We start from the raw sequence: 25,946 nt of genomic DNA on the forward strand, positions 1-25,946 counted from the left end.
GTTGACCCAGCATTTGTGAAAATGTTGCAAGACATGTACATGTCCAGAAAGGAAATTCATTTCTGCGTTGAATAAGACCAAGATCGTGAAAATCGCAGCAAAATTGATAAAGAAATGGGTGTTTAAAGCGATGCACCCTGTTTTCGGGTGATTTCGAGTTGAATACCTTGTTATATATATATATTTGATAGTGAATTTGTTTTTCAGAAAAGTTGATTGTTTGTTATAATATGATTATGTATCATTCAAAAGTATGTTTCCACTAATTAATATCATAGCCACACGCTAACCACCTGTGCAATCGAATACAATCTCTTCGGTGTGACGTCACGATACAAGGTCAACACGCTATTAGTGAATGCTAGTGAAGTATGTATGGAATATAGACTCTGCGTTGTTAAACACGCGGTAATAAACAAATTTGACATGGATTTAACGGGAATTAAGTAATATTTGAAGGCGAATCTTGTATTGTTGCATTGTTTGCATTAATTTAGAAATAATATTACCGGTTTTCTTAACCGATCGACACGTGGTCACCAGAGGATATAAAGTGGTTCAAGTGGTTCTGTCGTTAGAGCTTCTGAGATCAATTTTGGAGTAAAATGTATTAAACAATTTTTTTTAAATATAAGGATAATACAGGAATATCCTCAACGAAATAGATCTAGTACTTATGTTTCGAACCTTTGTAAATCTGTGCAGTCTTTAAAGGTATATATTCACAGATTTTTCTTATTTTGTTTTACGAATTTCTCTACTAGAAAACAACAAAATCGGATCGAATTCGCAATACCGCTTATTTTCTTTGTTTGGCGTGTCTTTTAATTGTTAAAAATAAATGTTACAATTAAGTGTTGTTATTATACTTCAAGTCCCACGCCAGTAAAGCAAATTAAAACTATGAATGTGCCTCTTTAACCATATCTATACAAATACAAATACAATATTTAAAAAAATCTTTACAATGTAATATTATATAACTACCAAATCTCCTTATATACATATCCATATACAGTCTTCTCTTATGTTTTTGAATATTAATCTTGTTATTTCAATCAGGTATCGTGTGTTCTTCTTGCACAGTAGGCACGCTCATATATATTTTATATCAATTAAAGTGCATTTGATGATTTTCTCTTTGTTGTTTCTTATGTAAAGGGTAATTTGTTCACATACTCTGCTTCCAAGTGCCATGAACAGTACGAAATGTAGGTAGTCATTATCTACCAAGTAATATAAATAATAACAGAAGATAATTTAACACCTCCCCATTGCATCTGTAAACTTCGAGTATGCTACATTACGTTCTTTACCTTTTGCTGCATGTCCTGCATGCTACATTTCGTGATGTACCTGGTGCTACATGTTCTGTTTGCTACATTTCGTTATGTACCTGTTGTTACATGTTCTCCTTGGTACATTTCGTTATGTACCTGTTGCTACATGTTCTGTATGCTACATTTCGTTATGTAACTGTTGCTTCATGTTCTGTATGCTACATTTCGTTATGTAACTGTTGCTTCATGTTCTGTATGCTACATTTCGTTATGTACCTGTGGCTACATGTTCTGTATGCTACATTTCGTTATGTAACTGTTGCTTCATGTTCTGTATGCTACATTTCGTTATGTAACTGTTGCTTCATGTTCTGTATGCTACATTTCGTTATGTACCTGTTGCTACATGTTCTGTATGCTACATTTCGTTATGTAACTGTTGCTTCATGTTCTGTATGCTACATTTCGTTATGTACCTGTGGCTACATGTTCTGCATGTAACAGTTCGTTATGTACTAGTGTCTACATGTTCCGTATGCTACATTTCGCTATGTGCCTGTTGCTACATGTTCTGTTAACTATTACGGATGGTTTTAACATTAGGCTTTGAGTTAACTTGTATTTGGGTTGTAGGCACAAACGAATTACATATTGAGTGACACTATTTAATTGCATTTAGAAAACACGACCGGGCTAAATGCGGTATCCGTGCAAAGGCTGTGCATGATATCGACTGACAATGATCACGATTAATCATGTTTTACTTGTGTTGACATATAAAATGCCAAACACCTAGTTATCAAATAGCTCAGCATTTTGAGAAAATAATACAAATAAGTGTTATATAATTATTTCAGTGTTCGTTTATTGTTTTATTAATACATTTAGCGCTTAATTGATGTTTCACGCATTATTGCTGGTATCAAATATTTATTAACTGCATATTTCCCAAACGGTTTAACATTTAAAATGCCGCCTTTGAGTCCATCGCTCTACCAACTGAGCTCGCCGACCCACTTCAAGCTATATTTTGCAGGTACCGAAGTTTTCGGACTCTCTAAATTTCCGGATACCTCCATTTTTAGCCAAAATAACTATATATCGTGACTAAATGTTTGGGCATACGAATGCTCTTTCATAATTAATGATTCTAAATTTTCATACAGTATATTTTACCAGATTTCCGACCTGATTTCACTATTATGGTAATGTTTTTATTATTACAACCAGGTGAAGGTAATGAAACCTTGAAGATGAATGCCTGATGGACTATTTCATTTGCGCAATTAGGTAAAAAATTACCATGTTAACCCGTCATAAACATTGGTTTGACACAACATTCTTTGAAGTGATCTTTAATTAAAAATCAGTATGTTAATTTTTTTTTAAAGATACCAATTTAGGAAAGAGATTGCGAAAATGTCAAGTTGCATTTATTTCAAGCAGAGAAAGATGAGTACACGACAATAAAGTTATTGCACATTGATTACTTGTTTTTATTTCGATTGAAAAATTGACCAACAAACCTAACATTTATGTCTCTAATTTTACGGAAACCTGTATTTTTTAAATATGTTTCATATCTAAATTTTTCAAACCATATCAGACAAAATCCCATGTGAATCTCGAATATTTTATTTTACTAGACATGTTGATATTTTCCATCGGCAATATCAGCACAAACACGGTTCGTGTCTTGAACCTTTGATCTCAGTAGACACCTTGAGGCCAGTCTAATGATTGTTTGAAACTTGTTCATGGACTTAAACGTTTATGAAGTTAAACCCGAAAAAGTATTTTTGCAATTGAAATATAGTCTTCGTTGTTTGTTCCAACTTTATGCTGCGGATATACCGACCGTAGTCAATACAAAGACCAACTGTGACATTTACTGTAGCAACTTGACTCACAACAATCTACTGTGTCTTTGTACAGCATCACAGGTTTTCTTTAAAATAGCTAGAAAACTGTTCAGTAATGAGCTATTCGGCAGAAAACAATTTGGCCGTAAATACGGAAAATTGGCCGATTTACGGGATAAATATGTGTTTTAAGAACTTATTTGGAGGGACTATCGAATGTATTTCAAATTGCGTAGTCTTACCTTCAATCAATGTTACGTACTGATCAGCTAGAACAGAGATTTTGTAGATATTAGAGATGATTGTTAGTATAACCGAGGACTACACAGATCATTCATTTATATTTGAAAGCTGGGTTATTAGACACAAACCTGTCTATATGCGTTTTCCCAAACTTTTTAAAGGGCCTTTTCACAGACTTTGGTATGTTTTGAAGTTTGTCATTAAATGCTTTATATTGATAAATATAAACATTGGTTCTAAAATTCTCCAGTAAAAATACAAGAATACAATTAAAGAATTAAAAAAAGTAACCCTCCACGGTACTCGAACCACTGACCCTTGGAGCCATGGAGCAAAAGTCTACTGCTCTATCCACAAGACCATCCACTCTTCTATCACGATCTTTGTATTTTTTACCTCATATGTGCAATACTCGTAGTTTCAAAAATACAACGACAACAACAGAATTCTCCAAATTATTCAATCGTTTCGCGTTGCAACGCTTTATAACTTTCAGGTTTTTAAATCGTCAAAAGATGCACATAATGGATATTTTAGAGCATGGTAAATGTTCAGTATTACTGTTTCCTCACAAATATCATAACTTCAAGAAAAATTTGCGAATCTGATTTTTTTCTTCAATATTTTCAATTTACCAAAGCGTGAAAAGGCCCCTTTAAAGTACATCATTCAAACATACAGACATTTGTTCATGTGATCGGAAGTTGTGAATTTGTGTCATCCGATGTTGAAAATAACAAAAAACATGTTAACACTAACATGTTCAACTAAGAGCTTCTATTACATAATTATTATTGATTTACACAGATGAAATTCTCTGAAATCACATGGTCTTAAATGTAACACGTGGTTTATAATATTTTATTTAATTCATCTTCAAAGTTCGAAGTTTCATTGTGGAAATCTGGTCCTTTACAAGTTTATATATATATTTTAAAATCATATTACTTAGGTCATATCTTTCGACATCGGGGCCAGATAATTTATGTAGACTTTTCTATTACAATAACTTTAATAAATAGTTTTCTCTGAGGTCACAGTGTTCTTTTTGGAATATTACCGGGTACATTGCATAATGGTCTTCTACAACTTTTTTCAAAGGGGGTCGCATTTTGTTTAGTCGCCTTTTAATACTTATATATCGCGACATGTGGCGTCGGGTTTATTCTTTGTTACACTTTTGTAAAAAGAAATAGTTTATGTTACTTAATCACCCATAAATTTAAGCACCACATGTTCAAGCATTGTGTTCATACCGGGTCATACTGACCTGTGTCATTTACCGCCAAGAATTATGGGTAGTGTGAGGAACTTTTTTCAATGTCCATCCTTAAATGTGACCATGACTTCAAGTTTCGGTTTTTAACATTACACCATGAAATATTAAACAATTATATATTTGAAATAAATCAGTTGGTTGAGTGAAGGACTAGTCCCGGGGGTCGTGGGTTTCAGTTCTATAACGACAGTAAGTAAGTGACCAGCACGTGTATAAATAGGCTGGGATTATTAACTTGGTGTAGTTGAATCGCAATCTAGAAAACAGTTGACAAAATCAAGATGTGAATTCACAGTATGTATACAGTTTATATGCCATAACAATTTAACAAATATGTGAATATGGTTACTGCGTGTAAACTAAAGAGATTATTAAACACCGAGAGTAGACTGTTTACAGTCCTCCATTATCATTTTATCATTTTTATAGAGATAACTCTCTCCTACTTCTTGCACTGTACTTATACTATACAGAGTTACGTTTTCTTATCTGCTGCAGCCAGAAGAGAAAAGGAGCTTTGATATTGTATTGCAATACATTTCAAGAAGTAATTGTGAAATTAGAAAAGATTTTTTTTATCAGTCTGTTGACAGACTACACCGAGAGGAAAACATTTCCTAAGTTAAGAGATTTTACAAGTATTTAATTAAAGGAATTACATTTACAATTAAAAATCCGAATAAAATCATCATCATCATAATCATAATCATATTAATCATCATCATCATCATCATCATCATCATCATCATCATCATCATCATCATCATCATCATCATCATCATCATCATCATCATCATCTTGACCGGCCTTGTCGTTGGGGGAACTAATGAGGGACGACGAAACAAAAATCCTACACCAGTTAGGTCTGTTGTGGGCTGCTGAGAGAAATTCATCCATACGGAGTTTTGTCCACGCCTTCCCGTTGTCCATCCAGCTTTTCGTCTGACGGCCTCGACGGCGATGCTCCCTAGCATGACCTGAAGCACAGTTTTGAAGGCAAAAGGTAATTTAAATTATTCAATCGATTATTTCCGTCGCGGCATCGATATAATTTATATTCTATGTTTTGCGTGCGTATGGTCATGGATGCGATGAATAGGTTTTCGATCAATTAATTCTGCGCATTCGCCTGCTTACGATGTGTTTGAAGTTTTTATATAAATATATGTGAGCCGTGATCTGCAAAAACAGGGCTTAATGCATAAATACTCTTCGCTTTTATGGTATTTTTCGTTTGAAAGGCGGTCTCTTCGTAAAGAAAATCCAGGCTAGGCGGACAGAGTAGTCTCTGATAAGCCTGTGTGGATTGCACAACAATAATCTGGGACGACACATAACGCACATACATTAAACCATGTTTTCCCTGAGCGAAAATCATTAATTTTAATGCATAAATACTAATAGAAGAATCCCACCTTTTAAAGTACATGCACATTATATATATATATATAAATATATATATACACACAATTGGTCAGTATAAAGCTTGATTGACGCACACCTGCTGATCGACTGCATGATGCTGTTAATATGCATAAGCCAATGGTCTGGGTAAGTTAACGCTCCTTGAATGAGAATTGGACTGGGGTATGCATGCAGACTTTCAAACGAATTTATAATACCACACCACACTAGTGTTGACTCTTTGATCATTGATTCCATTAAATAAATCGTGACAACCATAACTGTTTATATTGAAGTATGATTTTACACTTGTATAAGAGCATTTATCTTTTTGCATTACAAAGCTCTAGACCAAAGAGCAATATCAGACGCTTATTGACATATTTTTTCTTCGAATTATACAATATAACATACATTTATAGAGTCTGCAATATTGCAAGCAAACATTCAAAGTCACCATTGGGACCAGTCAGACGCATAAGGACACGTCTCTGATTGATGTGATATGATGCTCTACTGTAAGTATTGATTGAACTTCCTAGCACAATCAGAAGCGATAACTGAAAGACCTTTTTATTGTTTATAAACATTGGTAGAGGTTAATCCATTTATGCCTAGTGGACTCTCACACCCTTCTTAATTTGATCAATTTATTTCCAAAATTAGGCATGTCTAGTATATTTATTTATTCCTATATTTAGAATATTTCTTACGGAAATTCCTTTAAGCAAACAGCGCAGATCCTGATGAGACGCCGCATCATGCGGCGTCTCATATGGGTCTACGCTGTTTGCCAAGGCCTTTTTTTAGACGCTAGGCATAAATGGGTTAAAGTGAACCAACTTTAAACAGCAACCAGAATATATATACTTATAATAAACTCGATATCTAGGTCATATGTTCCGCGTTCTGGGGAAAACTGGGCTTAATGCATTCATGTGCGAATAGTGTCTTGCCAAATTAGCCTGTGCAGTGTACACAGGCTAATCATGTGCGACACTTTCCAACTATATTAGATTTTTGTTTAGAAGAGGTTTCCTTAAATAATATTTTATCGATTAGATTAATCTGTTATCGATTAGATATAAAACTTTTGCAAAAGGAAGGATTTTGGTACTGGACATCAAAAGCAGATATTTCCAAACATAATATTTAATTAAAAATCTTTTATTTATTTAGCAAACAACTTGAAATAAAAAAGAACACAAAACAATACAAATAACTGAAACTTATGTTTAGAAGCCCATAAACCCTCAATATCAACGAATTTTTCGTAAAAGATTTCGAAAATAAAGTTTATACATAAAACATCAACGTTCCTTATAGCAATAGACAAAATTTCAACGCTTAATGTGGTCTGGTACCATAGATTTAACAAGATATAAAATGCATTTTTTTCGGGACAATAAATTCATCACATGTTCATGTCCCAAGTTAGTGTTCGTGTGTCGTATGAATAGATAATTAGATATCATTGCGGGAAATAAAAAAGGTATATATTGTGCCACAAAAAATATTAAAACGAGCATTTTGTATCTCGTTAAATCTATGTTACCACACCATATATAGCGTTGAAATTTTGGCTATTGCAATAAGGAACACGTATTTTTATGGCTTTACTTTATTTTACGAAATATTTTGCGAAATATTCGTTGATTTTGAGTATTTATGTTACTTTAATACAAGTAGGCCATCTCGTCTGACTATCGCAAGCTGATTTGTGTAGAAGATTTGTACAACATTGGTTCAGCAGGGCCGTACCCAAAAAATGTTGACTGGGGGGGGGTATATTAAACAAGTAAATAAGCACCTTTCTGAAGTCTAAAGCTTTAACCATTGGTGTGAAATTCACATACATGTTTAAAGCTTTAGATTTCAGAAATGTATGTTTAATGAAGAAGGAAAAGCAATCTTTGAAACTCAAAAACCTTTATTAAGAAATGTAACATAAAGTATGACTCTTGAGGAGGTTTGATTTCAAAGAGAAAATACTATTATGGTTATATGTCAGTAACTGACATTTAACCTACTAGTATTTTCTCTTTGAAATCAAACCTCCTCTAAAGTTTCAATGTAAATTCATAATAAAATGTTTATCATCTACAATACAGTTTTCACAATAATGTATCATAAAGTATGACTCTAGAGGAGGTTTGAATTCAAAGATAAAATACTATTATCGTTCAGACCTACGACCTTCTGTATCAGTTCCATCCATTCGCTGTTTCTCTTTCCTTGGCCAATCAAAAGACGTGTTACACCAACCATCCATAGCTGAAGCATAAGCACAACGGGTAATTGACAGATCGGGGATGTGTGTACAATGTGATAAGAAAACATAGCCTAGGGGCTTATCTCCACTGGCGAGTAAATTAGCGCTAATCCCTTTGTGTATCAGGGGCAATAAATCACATCTGCGCATTTGTATTGCGGCGAAGTGTACTGTCGGCCCTTTCATGTTCGAAAAATTTGCAGCAGGCCCATTAAACATCATAACTCGAAAACCAGCTGGGGGGGGGGGGGGGCCGGGCCCCTGGGCCCAGTGCCTGGGTACGGTCCTGTTCAGAACGATTTGCGAATAGTTTCAAATATGCTATTATGACTTTGTCATGGATGTTTAAATTTTTGAATTATGTCATAAATAATTTAACTAACAAAACTATTTTATTTTACATATTAGGCACATGTGTGGCACCCCTTTAGTTATATTATTATATACATAAATATATTCAAAACTGTTGGGACTTTTCATACAACATATGTGTTCTTGCAACTTTTCTGTTTGGAATGACAGTCATTAGTAATATATGTATAAACACATGTATTTACTTGTTGGAAACATGTAATGTAAAAACAACTGAACACACAATAGCCAGATACTTCAGGATTTTTAAGATTTTATTATTTTATTTTTTATTTTCCAGAACGATCTTAATGAATAGTAGCCAGCTGTTCCGATTGTTTTCTGTTGCATGTTCTATGACCACTTCAACACAAGCATGTGTCTCGAAAAAACCACGTATTTTAAGTATAATCAATCACTACCATACCACCAGTTGTGATTATTACTGTACTTTGAGATTTGATTGTAGGACACATATGAAATTGACACTTTGTTTGCTTTGTCCGTTCTCAAAATAGTGTCTTTCAATGTTACCAGTCCCATTTGGCTGGGACATTTGTGTCCTATCCTTTGAAAACACATGGCTTGTAGTAACAATTTCAGTAACAGGACAATGTAGCCCGACTTGAATAATACAATAATACTTTCATACAATATGCTACCGCTTAATCTCCATCGAGTTTTAATTATCTTTAAAACCTTAATATTATTTTCTCTAAGCTTTTGGTTGACAGAATTGTACAAATCTTAAAGCGGCCTTTTCACGTTTTGACAAATTGACAAAATAAACAAATTGTTTCAGATTCGCAAATTTCCGTTTTAGTTATGATATTTGTGAGCAAACGGTAATACTGAACATTTACCATGCTCTAAAATAGCCTTTATATGCAGCTATTAACGATTTAAAAAACCTGAAAATTATAAAGCGTTGCAACGCAAAACGATTGAATAATTTGGAGAATTCTGTTGTTGTCGTTATATTTTGTGAAACTACGAGGATTGCTTATATAAAGTATTAAAATACATCGCTTACTGTATGAGTACGGATGGCCGAGAGGTCTAAATGGTCGACATTTCACTCCAGGACTCCAAGGGTCAGTGGTTCGAGCCCTGTTGAGAGTTACTTGTTTATTTTATTATTATTTGTTTTGATTTTTTACTGGCGCTTTTTAGATCCAATGTTTACATTTATCAATATTAACTTCAATACATGCCAAAATCTGGAAAAAGGCCCCTTACACCTGTTAGCGATATCCAAAAAGTTATGACGTAAAACGATCAATGCCTGCACATTCCGTGCTTATGGGTGTTTCAGGTTTCACATGATGTTTGCGAACACGTACCTCTCTAACGACCGACATCCGAAACATATTCGAGCAAACAGTGTACGACAGAAAACGGGTCAGACTGCAGTGTAACAAGGTATTACTTGAGATGTGACAATCAATAGTGATGTCCGGCATTAAGGAGAAAACTAATATCTCGAGTCTTCGAATTTAGTTTATCGTGTACAACTTGTTTGAAATATAAGAATTTCATGCGGAACCAACAGGAATGATGGTTTTGGTCTTGGAAATATTGTTTTTTGTTTTGTTTGCTTTACGGATTACCGTAATTGCTCTATGTTTTCGGACACTTAAAAATAATTAATTTTTTTTGTGTCCGAAAACTTAGATACGAAAAATATTCACAAAATACAGGTGTCCGAAAACTTAGAGTCGAAAATTTAAGTGTCCGAAAAAAGCGTTAATTGTATCAACGACTACCGGTAATAGCACGCGCTTGTAAAATAGCATGCCGTATAGTATAAATTACAGTTATATATTTTTGCACTGCATTTTAAATAATTTTAAATGCTTTATTTATTTGACAGAAAGTTACTGCAAGGTTGTACTTTGACCAACGAGTTCAAAGATGAGCATGTGATGCACCGATACTTGCTAGTATGAACCTGTAATTAACGCATTAAAAAAGCAAACTATGAATTCTTTGTTTGGTCATTTCCGATAATTGTTGTCTAACTCCTTCCATTGTTCGTAAAACTTGCAATAGGGTGCATCACACTTTGACGTGTTTAGTTTTTGTCACAGTTATTTTACTGAGAAGGGGTGGTACAATTTCGGTAGATAATTGAACTGTAAATTGGCACTACCCATGGTAATTGTCATAACGCTTATTTTACTATCGGGCGAAACCATTGTTTAATACCAGCTTACAAGGTTATTTAACCAATAACGCAAATGTAATGGTCCGTTGCCCTCAGGCATGCACCTGCCATGTTTTAAGATGTTAATCTGGTTGTAAAACCCCTTGATCGAAGTGTCAAAAGGTATCGAAAACAGGACCGAAATTTGGTAAAATAACGCTGTAAAATATACTGTCCGAAAACTTAGAGGCATTAATAATGGACGAAAACTCGTGTGTCCGAAAATTAAGAGTCACGAAAAATAATTATTTTTGCTAAAAAAAGGGGTGTCCGAAAACATAGAGTAATTACGGTATTTATACTTTCATACATGTGCATGATTCTGCATATTGTTTTATCAAACTGTGTAACCTTACTATATTTGTATTCCAATGTACACAGGCACAATAGACTTGAAACATTTACACAATAATTAATGTCAAAGTAGAAGCATCGTGTGAAAAAATAAAATTATCGTAGTATATATATGTATGAAAAATGTTCATAGTATGCATATTTTATCGTGATACACGGGATTTTATTACTAGTAAGGAATCATTTGATTTACAACATTTACTTTTATTTACCTTTCTCAAGATCTACAAATACCCCGTTTGTGGATTATACCATCAGTTTATGCCATTCTTTAGCCGGGTTTGTTTTGACATTCATGACTTATTCCAATGCTCGCTATTTTTCATATAAAGTAACTTTTGTCAAAATGTCTATTCTTATCTGCATAAGTAGACCTCTGTCTTGTTTATGCGTACATGAATTCAGTATAATTGCTTATTGACTAAACCCTATTTTTGTTGATTGTTGCTGAAATATTAAGGTTTTTAATAATTCTTCACTTGGTAATTACAAACGAACAAGTAGACACAAACTGAAATCCGGACACATTAGGTTTCACATTAACATGTGCATGTGATGTCGTTTTGTCTTCAATGTATATGTTATTTTAATGTATGTGTTAAATGTTATTTCGCAACGGTACAATTAAAACTTAATCTAACAGGCATGTATGTTACATTTTAAATTAGTCTTAATTATATAATACATATTGTTTAAATTACATTTTATGTTACATTCGTATAATAATAATATAGTGAGACCAATTTAAATGGATAATACAATCTTGTTTCACTGTCAAGAATACGATACTCATCAATCGAAGTCACGTAAGCGTCCCCCATAACTTTCCGAACAAAAAGGCATACAAATAATTATTTTTAATGTTTCTCTAAATTTACGTTTAATTGATTACTTGTTTTATAACAGTATATTTGTGTAACTATATGGCTAATATTTGACTACCGTAGATCGTGAATGATTTTTTTGACAACCTGATAATGAATCATTTATTAACAATTAAACCTTTGATATGTTATTATATTTACTAGTATCATGGATTTGAAACAATATTTCTTTTTTATTTCCCAAACTGGGAACTAGCAGATTTAAGAATACTGGTAGAACAATGCTTAAAACACAATATAGTTAAACCCATTGATACATTGTAAGTCTTCTCTTACATCCCTTACATACAATTTCCCCTTATGATTTTAACTGCGCTATGACTATTGCATCAATTGATCTGTGTTGAAAAAGTTAAAGTATGAGTGCATATTTATGATTCAAAGCATTCTCATAGAGCATGGTGATTATAATAAAGGTCGTTGATGCAGAGTATAACGGTTATATGTCAGGTTTCAAAATTAGTTTGTTTGAAGTTATTGGCTGTATTTGGTGTTTTGTCAAAAATATTAATCATGAACTGTTTTAAACAATTAAATATCTCTTAATGGACTTTACTGCGTCCGTATAAGTTACCACATAGTTTTCGAGTGAGAGCGATTGTCCTTCCTGTGTTGCAGTTTGACTTTCCATTAAACTGTCTTAAAACGTATATATCATAACCAAACCACTTCATTAGCTAGAGAAGATTACTGTTTTATATTGAAAACACTATTACTAAATATTGCGTTTAAACGTGTATTAAGATCCATTTTAATAACCAACACGTGGTTGATTCTACTCTGAAGATCTTTTTAATAACTGTAAACGTGTGTGGCGCCGTTAAATGTCGCAACGCCGTTAAATGTCGCAAGCTACGAGATTTGTCGCAACCTTGACGATAAATGTCGCAAGAAACGATAAATGTCGCAAATCCTACTGACGATATATGTCGCAACTTTAACGATAAATGTCGCAAACACGCCAACTGCTGATATATGTCGCAACATTAACGATACATGTCGCACACCTTTGTAAGTCATGTAAAAAATGAAAGGTTGCAGTAAAATGACTAAAACTTTAAGGTTAAATCTAGATTACCCGACGAGGTTCCACCAGAATGGTCAGGTTTTAGTAAGTATTGTCCGAAATGGTCAGTTGTGGTCAGTATTTTCTATGAATGTCAGTTGCGGTCAGTATTGTCCGAAATGGTTAGTCGTGGTCGTTATTGACCCAATCAATTTTTATAATTCGTGGCTCAAGTAGCCAGTTGTTGATTTCCCTGTGCTAAATGGACTGCTGTGATTAAGATTGGCCAATGTTGTATGATGTGATAAAACTGTAACATTATTACAGCAACACAAATTACGATAAAATTGTATTGAATATTGTATGTTAGTTACATGACTGTAGTACATGTATCATTATCTTAGTTAATGTATTACTATTCTGCAGACGCACTGGCATATGCCGTAGTTTGTACTAGCATACTGATGAACGGACTAAAATGTTCTTTTTATTTTTTCAATATTGTTGCCTTCAATTAATGCTTAACATATAGGCAGTGGTATTCTATGTCGCCGATTCACTGACTCGCTGCAGAGTATAAGTCTAGTGAAAAATACCTCATCACCGTTTATCAGTGAACTTAGCCTTCTGTTAGTTATTTCCTTTACTTTCGTGAATATAAAAGTATTTGGTGAGTAACAGTGTCAAAGATCATCCTCCGTACACAGTAATTTTGTTTTATTAGATTCCCGATCCTTTAGGAATTTGAAATCGCACTCGTCACGGGATTATACCCTTTCGTAGAATTGACATTCTTTCGCTTTGATCTTTATGTTTCATCTTGACCCTAGGAGCTTAAGGCACGGGTGCTTTGTGACTACAGGAGCAATGTCTGTGCATACTTAGGCCATTTCAATTACGAATCTCATAATTAAGCCCAAAACGAAAATATACACTAAAAATGACAAAATATCAATAGATCCGTTGATGAATTTTTAAGAAATAATAAAAACCGAAAGAGCTGCTCTCGAAGTTCCTTCAGTGTATATATTCCAGTAGTGATCAGCTTGGACCGTCAGCATTGTGTGTGTTAAATGATAAGAGGTTACCAATAATATAACTTATGGCGCGTCATAAACCAATTTCTCTTATCCACCCCAACCCATGAATAGAAAAGTAAAATGTCACAAATTGTAAATATAATATATTAGAAAAAAACGTAAACCATATACGGCCAAATAATTTCCTCCAATTAGTTTTAGAATATTTAACATATGCTACATTGAAGATCCTGTTTCTTTTTTTCATCAAAAACCTATTTTAGGTATCGAACGAATTTTGGGTTGTTTTTGCTAATGTTAATTTAATGTTTATGTTCGTGGGGCGTTATTATTTGAGCAGGATGTCTCAGATGTGTGGGCCGGAGTTAACGTATTTGCGCTTATACAAAGATCGCTTTACATAGATTAATGTATTTTTCAAACGAAAATGTGTAGGTGGCTCCACGAAATGCATTTTTTTACTTTCCTTGAAATTGATGGGCTTAACAAAAATTCATATATAGATAGATAGATACATGTATTTTCAAACGAAACAGTGTAGGTGTCTCCGAGAAATTTATTTGATTTTTTACTTTACTTTAAAGTGGTGGGTTTTGGCAAAATGAATTAGACTTTTCGGTTTAATTAAATGTCGCCAAACTGTAAAATTAAATAAGATCGTCAAATGATTACATTTTCGCACGGGTTGTTATGTCGCGTGAGTTGTATATCATCATGCGTTAAAGGCGAACACAATATTTGGATTTAAAATGATTAAAAATCCGTCAATACCTTAATAAATCCTACTGTAAATGAATATAATTGTTTGTTCAATGCATGAACGTTTAATTAGAACTTTAAGTATTATGTGCGCATGTTTTCAAATTTATTACGTACATTGGTTTCAATAGCCATGCACATATCTTAATTTACTTGCATTCTGTGAATGACAATTATTGCATACATCGAGTCACGATTTAATACTTACTTTTAAAGATAGTTCTTATTTCGCTAAAACAGACGCGATTTCAAGGACAATATCTAGACAGGTGACCGCGCAATAACCTTGATACCCTTCGATATATGAATAATTTCAATTAAACAAAACGCACAATTGCACTGCCAGAACCCTGGCAGATGTAAAACGCGAACACCTTGGGGGCCGTTTCTTAGAACAACGTACGTTCAAAAAGCATGCGTAAGTGCAAAACTTAAAGCTAGTAGCGTTTCTATAAACTTCGTAAAGTTACGTTTACCGTAAGTTTGCACGTAAAGTTACGGTTGCTCAAAGGCTCGCGTAACTCAGTTATTTTACGTAAATATGGCGGCGTATGCAACGATTTTTCGGAGAACCACACGTTTGCATCGAATTTATAGTAAATAATAGTGCCAATAAATATTTTAGCCTACGAAATCTACGAGCGCATCATCATTTTAGTTAATTTAAACCTTATCTATATTTAGATCTTACTATATGGCAGGGCATGGGAAGATACTGTAACGGAAATCCTGCGTTGATTGTGCAGGATCTATTGTGTACGATTGTGGATTGGAGTTTTGCTAAAAGAGGAATTTTTACATGTTCGAATCGATTGTTGTTATGATTTGTTCGATTTTCCTTTTGACAATTCATTCAATTTTCGTTTTGGACAAGGCTTTACCCATCACAAGACAAGTTGAACTCAACGAATGTGACGTTTGATGAGTGATAGAATTGATTCATTGTTAACATGGGTAAAAGTTAACTTTTTTGTAAAGAATTATGTATTAGCATTGTATAATCTACGTGTTTGTTAACAGTTGCATTGATATAATACTGCTGTGTCCATGAATGACAATTATACAGTAATCTGTGCTAATATTGATTGATATGCCAACATCGCCTCTAATACATGTGTATATGGTTGTCACTTTATTGTTGATTGGCACATTTACAACTTAAGCAGAAGTTCAGCGTCAAGATCCATTTCTTTGGAAAGAATATCATGCATTTATCATTTTGTCAAAACTGCGTAAAATATACTTTACTGTAGAGACTGTTGGATACAACCAGTCGACAGATTCTCTCAGTCGAGTTAGATTGGTCTTTGTCCGCTCTGATACTTATTTGGTTAGATTGGTCTTTGTCGGCTCTGATACTACTTGAAAGTTCCCTGGGTACTCTTTAGTATACTACAATATACCCTGGGTACAGAAAATATACTAAAATGACCCAGGAATACTGTGGCTAAATCTGCCGTTGTTGACTCTATTTTCAAATAAATTATTTTTATGTTTATATTCTGTGAAAGGGCCCCAGCGATGATATAAATTATTATCGAAACTCATACTCAAAAAAGCATACTGAGTTAGGTTTTGTTCAAAGAGGATTTTGTTTGGTATTCAGAAGTGCGTTTTATGACAGATTTTAGGCGGAATTAATCTCTGGTACAGTCTTAATATTGGCCAAGTGCATTTTAGTGCACATGTATTTAGTATTTTTTCGTACCCAGGGTACATTGTAGTGTACTTAAGAGTACCTCAGGTACTTTAAAGAAGTACCGGGCCAACAATGACCAGTTGTTTAGGCGCTGCAATTATTATCTTGAAGTAAAGGTCAAGGCCCACACACTTGGCTAACTCGGCAATGGTTATTGTTTAAAAATTTATCCACAAACAGTTAATTAATATTACCTATAATTGTCTAATACATTCCCCAAATACTGTCACAGGTAATTACTTTTTTTAAAAATCCTACAGAATAATAACAACTTAAACTTAAGTTATCTGAATATTCATAATGGCTAATTTTAAAGAAGGTTTGAAAAGTTTTGACTGTTGAAGTAAATTTACTGAAAACATGTATTGAAATGTACCAAATATGTCATTTTATACAAAACCTGTAAAAACACTAGGACTTTTAAACCAATGAGATTTGTTTTTTGTAAGTTACACATGTAAAATGCATACAGTTTTATTTTTATTATCAAATTTCATCTGTAATCAATATTGATATCATATTAATGGCAAACCTTTGTTGTTTCTGTATGCTTTACAATAATTTTTCTTAGTTTTTAGTTTTTTTACAAAGGAAATTTATAACACAAACCATGGAGACAATATAAAATCAATTCATTTTGTTTTATATATGGTATCATCAACATTCAAAATCTTTTATTTTATTATTATAAATGCAGTTGCCATGAAAAAAGTATCAAATTTTAATCAAGGTAATTGTTAATTTTTACTGTCTAAAATATTTAATTACTAATTTTAAGATTATTTTTTTGTTTCCTATAAACCATATGGACACATTAAATGCATTTGATTGATATGTTCAAATAAAAATTGTTATGTTATTTTAAATGCATTAACTTGTACAAATAAATAAATAAGATATACAATAGACAATTTTGTGTTGTGTAAAGCATTTACTACCATTGCAATCAAATGATTTAAACAATTCCATTTTTTTGTTTCTTCACTTTGAACACCATATTTACGCATAATATTAACATTACTTTATTTGTCAAAAACATAACTTATAAGACAATATAAATTCAAAAGAAGTTTTTTGTTTTGCGCTAAATAAAGCTTCTTGCTGACAAGTATGGTAGCAGTGTATGTGTTCAAAAATCAATTGAAAAAAACACTTATAGATTTAAACTGAAAAAAACAGATTTAACATATTCACATTATTATGTATCTTTCCAAAACACATGAAAAACAATTGAATAACACAATTTTTACAGCTTTTTTTTAGAAATTGTAACAGAAATTTAATTTCAAGTATATGGACACATAATTTTAATAGCATAAGTATTAGGAACTTGTAAGAATAAATTGTGTCATCATGACATGATTCAACCTACAGTACACTGTGATTCAAGTAAAATATAATTTCCTGAAAATAGGAACATTTAAAAATGGTTTGCTTTCTCCCTGTGTTTTGTTCATATGTACATTTAGTCAGGTGTGTAGAACTGTTTCATGAATTTAAATTGATGCATTGGTTTTCATTAGTGAATGGCATTATGTATAATTATATTATGAGTGACTGACCTTTTTCACAAATATTTCAGTCATGTTGGTAAAGCATGTAAAGTGATTCAGGTTATGTAAGTGCCCGATTGTCATACCAATGATCCCATACCAATGACCCAGGATAGATCCCAATTTCTCACATTTTGTATTTAGAACTAACCACAACTGGTATATATTTTAGCAATCCATGCATTTTTAAAATATTGAACAAAAAAATATAATATGTGTAGCAGCATACTTTATGATTATTGCAAATGCCAATTGTCTCAAATGAAATGAAGCATTCATGGACAATGTTTTCGCTAATTTATCACAGAAAAAATTTCTCAGTTTAAATGAATTTATGAGTAAAAATCTGTTGTTTTTTTAATATTTGTCACACAAGTATAAATATAAACATGGTAAAAACATGATGTTGATTGTTATAAAACTATATAGAAATGCGACAAGTGAATACAAGTTACAGAGACCTTTGTTAATACAAATGTACTTCTTATCTAAAACCATACTGTACTGTACATTCCAAATTATTAATCAGTAAATGAAATTATAAAAATACTACCTTCTTTACAGAGGACATTGCTGATGTTCTTCTCATGATAGGACATTCGATTTGTAATTCAGTGACGCACTAAACATAATCAAAGACACCCTTCCAGTAAATTGAATTCCTGTCAGGAAACTCCTTGATTATGTTTTTGTAAATTCAGATGTGTAAGCTACAATACACATGCCTGTCTTCTCAGTATTATCCATCCATGTTTTCCAGTTTGCTCCATCAATTCCAGTTTGAAATATATATCTATCTGACTAACCTTTCGTATCAGATTTTTTTCAGTAAGAATCATCTCTTTTGTTTTAACAAAGAGCATATCCAGCACAACAAAGAATGGCCACACTTAATTTTAAAAGAATCCAGAGACTGCACTTTGTTTACAGTTGACCTTGTTTTCTCGTCGCAATTTCGCAAACAAGGGAAAGAACTGTGCTCTTTATAAGGTACTTCTTAAGGATAAATGTATAAATATTTAGTCTACCGAAAGTTTGTTAGAGAAATCAAATGAAATCAACTTAATGAATTTCTTCAAATGTTCTCTTATATTAAAGGTCCGCGCAATCACAAGACTTCTGTTTAGAGATTATTCTTTCATAGCAACTAAGTTTTACCCTACGTTCGGCTTATAGAAACGCACTTACGCATTCAGAAAAACATACGTAACTTTATACGTACGTAAATTTTCGTCCGTAAAGTTACGCATTGTACCAGAAACGGCCCCCTGGGTCTTGTGATTGCGCGGACCTTATAGAGAACATTTGAAGAAATTCATTAAGTTGATTTCATTTGCTTTCTGTAACAAACTTTCGGTTAGAGTAATTACCTGTGACAGTATTTGGGGAATGTATTAGACAATTAAAAGTAATATTAATAAACTGTTTGTGGATAAATTTTTTAACAATAACCATTGCCGAGTTAGCCAAGTGTGTGAGCCTTGACCTTTACTTCCAGATAATAATTGCAGCGCCTAAACAACTGGGGCTCGACTGGTCATTGTTGGCCCGGTACTTCTTTAAAGTACCCGAGGTACTCTTAAGTACACTTCAATGTACCCTGGGTACGAAAAATACTAAATACATTTGCACTAAAATGCACTTGGCCAATATTAAGAGTGTACCAGAGATTTATTGCGCCTAAAATCTGTCATAAAACGCACTTCAAACAAAATCCTCTTTGAACAAAACCTAACTCAGTATGCTTTTTCGAGTATTTGTTTCGATAATAATTAATATCAGCGCTGAGGCCTTTTCACAGAATATAAACATAAAAATAATTTATTTGAAAATAGAGTCAACAACGGCAGATTTAGCCAAAGTATTCCTGGGTCGTTTTAGTATATTTTCTGTACCCAGGGTATATTGTAGTATACTAAAGAGTACCCAGGGAACTTTCAAGTAGTATCAGAGCCGACGAAGACCAATCTAACCAAATAAGTATCAGAGCGGACAAAGACCAATCTAACTCGACTGAGAGAATCTGTCGACTGGTTGTATCCAACAGCCTCTACAGTAAAGTATATTTTACTCAGTTTTGACAAAATTATAAATGCATGATATTCTTTCCAAAGAAATGGATGTTGACGCTGACCTTCTGCTTAAACTGTAAACATGCCAATCAACAATAAAGTGACAACCATATACACATGTATTAGAAGCGATGTTGGTATATCAATCAATATTAGCACAGATTACTGTATAATTGTCATTCATGGACACAGCAGTATTATATGCAACTGTTAACAAACACGTAGATTATACAATGCTAATACATAATTCTTTACAAAAAAGTAAACTTTTACCCATGTTTACAATGAATCAATTCTATCACTCAGCAAACGTCACATTTGTTGAGTTCAACTTGTCTTGTGATGGGTAAAGCCTTGTCCAAAACGAACGTTGAATGAATTGTCAAAAGAAAAATCGAACAAATCATAACAACAATCGATTCGAACATGCAAAAATTCCTCTTTTAGCAAAACTCCAATCCACAATCGTACACAATAGATCCTGCACAATCAACGCAGGATTTCCGTTACAGTATCTTCCCATGCCCTGCCATAAAGTAAGATCTAAAGATAGATAAGGTTTAAATTAACTAAAATTATGTTGCGCTCGTAGATTTCGTAGGTTAAAATATTTATTGGCACTATTATTCCCTATAAATTCGACGCAAACGTGCGGTTCTCCGAACAATCGTTGCACACGCCGCCATATTTACGTAAAATAACTGAGTTACGCGAGCCTTTGAGCAACCGTAACTTTACGTGCAAACCTACGGTAAACGTAACTTTACGAAGTTTATAGAAACGCTACTAGCTTTAAGTTTTGCACTTACGTATGCTTTTTGAACGGCCCCCTGGTGCATAGCTATGCATTATGATGCTTGAAAGTCCGACTTTATACGGCCGCAAACAACATTTCATTATTCTAATACCTGGCGAACACCTGGTGAAGAGCTCTTCATTTTAATTAAAACCCTGTCGAACACCCACAGCTATGCATTACGCTACTTAAAAAGCACTGCTCAATACGGCGGTAATTTAAATAACAACGACGAGCTGTTCGCCAGGTGTTCGCCAGGTATTTAAATAAGAACATGGTGAAAACGTATCGAACACCTAGTGTATAGCTATACATTGTGATGCTTGAAAGTCCTGTTTTTTACGGCCGCAAACAACATTGTATCATTCGAATACCTGGCGAAGATCTGGTGCAGAGCTGTTCCTTGTAATTTGAAACCCTATCGAACACCCAGTGCACAGCTATGCATTATGCTACTTGAAAGCACTGCTCAATATGGCGGAAATCACCATTTTCTTATTTGAATACCTGGCGAACACCTGGTGAAGAGCTCTTCATTTAAATTTGAAAACGTATCGAACACCTAGTGCATAGCTATACATTGTGATGCTTGAAAGTCCGGCTTTATTATGGCCGCAAACAACATTTCATTATTCGAATACCTGGCGAAGATCTGGTGAAGAGCTCTTCATTTTAATTTTAAAACCTGTTGAACACCCAGTGCACAGCTGTACATTAAGCTACTTGAAAGCACTGCTCAATACGGCGGTAATCACAATTTTCTTTTTTGAATACTATATCGAACACCCAGTGCACAGCTATGCGTTACTCTACTTGAAAACACTGCTCAATACGGCGGTAATCAGCATTTTTTATTTGAATATCTGGTGAACACCTGGTTAACAGCACTGCTCTTCGTTGTAATTTGAAAACGTTTCGAACACCTAGTGCATAGCTTTGAATTGTGATGTTTGGCAGCCTGGCTCAAGTTGGCGGCATACACTAATTTTCATTTGAATACCTGACGAAGACCTGGTGAACAGCTGTTCGTTTTGATTTGAAAACTTGTCGAATATCCAATGCATAGCTATTCGTTATGTCATGAAAAGCTGGTGACGATCTGGAGCATAGATGTATTTTACTTTTTAACATTTGACGAACACCCAATGCATAGCTATGCATTTTTATTTTAAACAGCTGATGAAGAGCTAACATCTAACAGCCAACTTCACATACCTGATGCCTACGTTACATCTGGCGACCTTCAACATTGGCGCAAGATTTAAAGTCTTGGGAACCGACAAAATTGCACTGTTCTCGGTAGTTATAAGTGATATTTTTAGATATTGATGTTGGTTGCGCTTTTCTTATTCAGCCGCAAAATCGGCACTATGTTATCATCACAAAAGAATACTGAAAAGAAATCTACTGTAATGAATACATATTTTTTATTCCCAACCTACATTTACAGTGATTTTCCTTGATTTATGCGTCTCTTTATTCATTTATTTGTTAACTAAGAAAATGCCGGTCGGTCAAAAGCTATTCATAGCTTATGTTATAATGTTTGTATACCATACCGACAATAAATAAATATTGATTTGATTTGATTTGGTTTGCCAGTTCCTTATTTGATTTGAATAAAGGATAAGGAACCAGTTCCTTATTTCTTCAAATCGAATAAGGAACTATGTTAAATTAAATACAACAAAGTAGAAATGCACTGCAATTAATATTTTTATACCCTCCCTACATTAACAGTAATTTTCGTTGATTTATTCGTCTCGTTGGTTCATTTTGATTTATAATTTATAGAAAGAACATGCCAGTTCCTTATTCGATTTGAATAAGGAATAAGGAACCAGTTCCTTATTCCTTATTCAAACTGAAAAAGGAACTGGATTATCATTACTTAAAACTAAGTAGAAATGTATTGCAATTAGTATTTTAAATATACAACCTATATATAATGATATTCATTTATATGTGGTTAACTTTGGATCATTTTCGTTGATGTTTAAGTAAGAAAATGCCAGTTCAAGTTCCTTATTCGGCTTGAATAAGGAACAAGGAAGTGGTTCCTTTTTCCTTATTCAGCCGCGAAAAAGGAACTGGATTATAAATAAAAACAGACATGTTGAAATGTACAAGATTGCACTTTTACACCACACACATATAAAATAATGTTATATGCTTTAGGTTTTGTGGATGTGAAGTTGGTATTCGAATTAGAAAATATCGGTTCGGTTTAAACAAGAAATCCTATGCAAACGCGAGGAAGAAACATGAACATGTAACTTAATAAATAAAGTAAATGTATGCGAGTTATTTTGTTTTGATTTACTTAAGAATGGTATGCATTATTTTTCTTTAAAACCCGATATCAAATATGTTAATCTTGAATAAGGAATAAGGAACAGTTCCTTATTCCTTATTCGAATAAGGAATAAGGAACTAGGAAAACGGAACCAACTTATCACTCATATTAAAATAATGTTCCTGATAGGTTAAAATTACTTGTAAAATAATGAAATATGATATATATTAAGGTGTTTTATTTAATTACTAATTTTACCTTGGTATTTTTACCATGTTCAACTTTAAATCATGTGTATTCGTGTAATATCTTCCTCACGTAATTGTCTCACGCGAAACGTTTATTTTTCGAATATACCAAACCAAAACTAATTTTATCGAAAGTAAGATATTAGCCCCGCGGATCCAACCTCCGCGCGGATATTTGACCGGTTCCGAGCATAGCTGTATATCAAATCTTGCCGTTATCATCCACGTGATGATAGCCGAGCCACGTGGTAAAATATTTGTGTCTTACAGTATCAACGACCCACAAGTTGTTATTTTTACTTTCCTTTTAATTAAGGTATTTCTTTGTAATGAACCTAAACTTATACACTATTTAAAAATATAAAAGTAAATAATACTACTTTTCATAATAATTACTTAAAAAAATAAATACTTCCAGATCTGGAAGGATTTTCTTGTGATGGCAGTGGTTATCGTTAGTAGCCGTAGGGAGTTTGCCATGGATCAGTAAACACTCGCTGGTAAGGAACTTGACTTGTAACGATTATGTTCTGTTAGTGTACAAGCAAACAAAGGGCCATAGTCCGGAAATTCTCGGTTGCTTCTTTTGCCCTCTTAAAATGGTCGCTGTACGTTAAAAAAAGAAATCGCTGAATTGTATTAATGATCATGTAGACGTGACGAATTCAGATGGCGTGTGCCTATATCAGCTTTATAGGTGTTTGTGTTCTCTTCAAGTACGTGTTCATCCATAGACCGGGAAATCTCTTAATTGGGACTAAGGATTCTACAATTTGGTCGCTGTACGTTACCATATAAATAATTGCGCTGTACGCAAAATGGCTTAATGGTCTGTCACGTACACCAACTTTGCAGGGACTTGTTTTAGTCTTTAGTCCAGGATCTCTCAGACACATGGGCAATATGTACATTCAACACTAGAAAAAAGTGTAGACGGATGACTTTTCACGTACAGTGACTTTGTTTCAAAAACCAAACGACACTAACAAAATTACGTGTAGATGGGACAAACAGCTTTCATTGTGATAAAGTCATGTGTTCTACTAGCACGTATAAGCTGATGGTTGGAAAGCTCTTGTATGAAACTTTTGGCAACTGAAATATTTGCACTAAACGTTAAAATTAAACAAGGAAGTTTAACGTGCATTAATGGTCACGCGCATGTGACGAATTCAAACGGCACGTCACTAGCAACGTGGTGGTTGTTTGTGTTTTCTACAAGAACCTGATAGTCAATTGTTCGAGAAAAATCTTGATTCGGACGTTTGGCTACTGAACTATGGGCGCAGGACATTGAACAAAATAATAAAAGCGACAAAGTAAATGTTTGACCACCTACATTTGGATGTGTGACCTGTATCTAAATATTTAAAAGTGGCAATTTAGCTAATATGGTCAATCGGCCGAATCAGTTGAACATTTTTCCGATTTAAAGAGACATGCTTCAATAAAGGTATATTACATCAATCGGATACATTGGTAACTTCACTTACATACAAGCGACACGCTTCCTTACCAAGCTAATTTGCGTTACTATGTGTGTGGCGCTTAAGAAAGCGAAAGGTACATGAAAATCCACCTGTCAAACAAAATATAAAACAACGTCCAAGTGCAAATTGACGTGCAATAAAGGTGGAATGAAAAAGGTGCGTGAAGTTGGCACTGACATCGGTAATCGACATTCGACATTCGAATATCGAGCTGGGGCGAATGTCGAGCCAGCTCTGACATCGGCATTCGGCAAAAGTCCCGAAAATCAAGCTTGGACGAATGTCGAACCAGCTCTGAAATCGACATTCGGCAAAAATTCCTAATATCGAGCTGGGACGAATGTCGAGCCAGCTCTGACATCGACATTCGGCAAAAGTACCGAATATCGAGCTGGGGCGAATATCGAGCCAGCTCTGACATCGACATTCAGCAAAAGTCCCGAATATCGATCTGGGACGAATGTCGAGACAGCTCTGACATCGACATTCGGCAAAAGTCCCGAATATCGAGCTGGGACGAATGTCGAGCCACCGCTGACATCGACATTCGGAAAAAGTTCCGAATATCGAGCTGGGGCGAATGTTGAGCCAGCTCTGACATCGACATTCGGCAAAAGTCCCGAGATGCATATTACTACATAGGCTAACGTTTGGTGTTTATTTATCGAATTTCTTTGTAAAACATGTATTGTACATTTTCAAAAACTCGGATTTTGTAAATTAAGTAGTTAGGATTTCTATAAATAGCGCATGGTAACGATTTTATAAGACGTGTATTATTTCCTATGCGTTTTTAACGCATAAATAATCGAACAAAAAAACCATAGACATTATATCTATATATATATAGCA

General features: G+C 33.9%; 1 long non-coding RNA gene across 1 annotated transcript; it reads left to right on the top strand.

Annotated features, from left to right (window-relative positions):
- Nucleotides 1-3,546: 3,546 nt before the first annotated feature.
- LOC127832516 (uncharacterized) lies at nt 3,547-22,523 on the top strand. The gene is made up of 4 exons (XR_008026942.1): nt 3,547-5,667; nt 6,491-6,586; nt 10,007-10,113; nt 22,237-22,523. It is a non-coding gene; the product is annotated as an uncharacterized LOC127832516 (long non-coding RNA).
- Nucleotides 22,524-25,946: the final 3,423 nt, after the last annotated feature.

This window comes from Dreissena polymorpha, chromosome 5 (genome assembly GCF_020536995.1).
Source record: "Dreissena polymorpha isolate Duluth1 chromosome 5, UMN_Dpol_1.0, whole genome shotgun sequence".
Taxonomy (NCBI): domain Eukaryota; kingdom Metazoa; phylum Mollusca; class Bivalvia; order Myida; family Dreissenidae; genus Dreissena; species Dreissena polymorpha.